The sequence below is a fragment of the Lactuca sativa genome, chromosome 8 (genome assembly GCF_002870075.4).
Source record: "Lactuca sativa cultivar Salinas chromosome 8, Lsat_Salinas_v11, whole genome shotgun sequence".
NCBI classification, from domain to species: Eukaryota; Viridiplantae; Streptophyta; class Magnoliopsida; order Asterales; family Asteraceae; genus Lactuca; species Lactuca sativa.
In genome coordinates this window covers 107,308,531-107,310,717 of record NC_056630.2, presented here as the reverse complement: position 1 = coordinate 107,310,717, position 2,187 = coordinate 107,308,531, and positions in this window count along the sequence as shown.

Below are 2,187 nucleotides of genomic sequence, written 5' to 3'. Positions count from 1 at the left end.
AGAGGATCACACTTGATCACGTTTGAACCGTTAGGATGAAGCACTAGTGCTTGTCCCCGAGTAGAATCCATATCCGGTCTCTTTGCATCACCATATCTTTTTGCGATTTTCTTAGGATTTTAGAGAAGTCTTTTAGTCCGCATGTGGACATTTTCTTTATTTGTTCTTAAAAAAAGAAAAAAAAATCACAAATTTGAAGAGGAGCTTACATTATATATTTATGCTCCACACATGGTCATTTTCTCGCTTAGACCATTCGGATTATATTACTACCCTTTCGGTTCCACTTACACACTTTAGGAACCAAATTTTGAGTCAAAGGGTTGTTATTACATTATCTTAAAATAAAAAATAAAATAAAATAAAAAAAAAAAAAAAAAAAAGGGGGCAGGCAAATTCCCAGCTGCAGAAATCTGAGAAGGGTGGCCGGTTCAATTATTGAACTAAATCTTCCAACATTTTGGTCACCCGACGTTTGATATTCATTTATTTAGGAATGTTTTATTGTATATAGATCGAGTTGTTTTTCGCAAATTGGTGATGTTAGGGAGACTGTCGAGTCGGATACTACGGGAGGTTTGGGCCAACACCAAGTGAACCGATTCCTACAACGGTACCTGAGCGATTAAACCAAGTTACACATGAGAGAAACCGGTAAACGTGAGATCAGAGTGTACACTTAAAGAAGAGCTCCACCCGAGCCCATCCAGCTGCTTTCTCCCTACTACAGATATTCTTCATTGTATGCATGTTCCATTGAGGCTGCGACTGCTCATCCCTCCTTACTCACCTAAAGGAGTTATCCTGGCTGTGGTTTATGGTACCATTGTCATCGGATGAAAAAGTTGTGAGATAGCAGCGAAATCAATTCTGACCATGTTGACTAACGTCGAACAGGTTCCATGGTTCTATCCATTCTTTTTATTACTAGGGTAGTTCATCCCAAGTTCATTTAGTTTTGTCTTACTTGAGGACAAGTAAGGTTTAAGCTTGGGGTGATTTGATAGCTTCATTTTATTTACTTATTTTTATAGTTTATTTTAGTACATTTCATTCGCATTTTAGTTAGCTTTCATGCATATTTTCCCTTTTGTTATTTTTATGACCATTTCGGGGTACTTTCTAGTTTCTTGAGCATTATTGCAGATTTTCTTGGAAACTAGCGGGGCGGCACTTTTGCGAGGCGATTGGGCTTGAAGGGAATTGGAGGTTTCATGCTTGATGGCTATGAAGGTGATTCATGGGGTGGACTTGTCAATTGCTTGAAGGCTTGGAAGAATTGAGCTTTAAATTTGAAAGATGCGGGGGAACATTCAAGCGTATGAAAATTATTAATCGGACGAGTTCACGAGCATTGGAGGATTTAGAGAGGTCAAATTGGGCTTTAAATGAAGAAAAACTTGAAGAAAATGGGCTAGGAGGTGATTGGATTCGATCTGGGCTAGTGGGATATGCTTTAGAGGCCCAAAATCTCAAAGGAGCCCATGTCAGGTACCACCCGCGCAACCCACCCGCGCAGCAGCACGCGGGTCGCGCAAGGCCCTGCAGGGGCAATTTCGGGAATCCTTCTTTTGAGCTATTTGAGGAAGGTTGGTGCCCATCTTTTGCACACTCTTGGACATCCGATTTTTGAAGATTCTCTCTGGAGTTTTGGAGACTTTTGAAGGCCAAGAACCCTTGAAGAACATCATATTTTTATCTCTTGATTCTTGCTTAATGTTTGGTACAAATTTCTCTAACTTTGTTTCTTTGTGTTTAGCCATGCTTGGCTAAACTAATCTTGGTTGACTTTTGGTTAATCCTTTGAACTTTTGTTGAATGTTGAAGAATCCATGAACATGTTCTTAAATCTTTATGGGAATGTTTTGTGTTTTAACATCTTATCACTACTTGTATGTTTTAGTTCATGAGTTTAAATATGTTTGTGGTGATTAGTTGGCTAATTTCTTGATTAAGTAAAGGATCTTCAAATTAGCAAGCAACAAATGATTTTTGTGTTGTTTTTGCTTCACACAATCATAAAAAAACATTTCCTCCAACATGGTGGTGAAAGCATTTGACCCCTCTTGGATTTGGTGACTTTTTGGTTCTTAATGCTAGTTGACTTTCACTAATTACATGCTATTTGGAATTAGTGACTTTGACTAAGGAAATTGTTATGAGCTTCTCTAGCCATTTCAACAATTA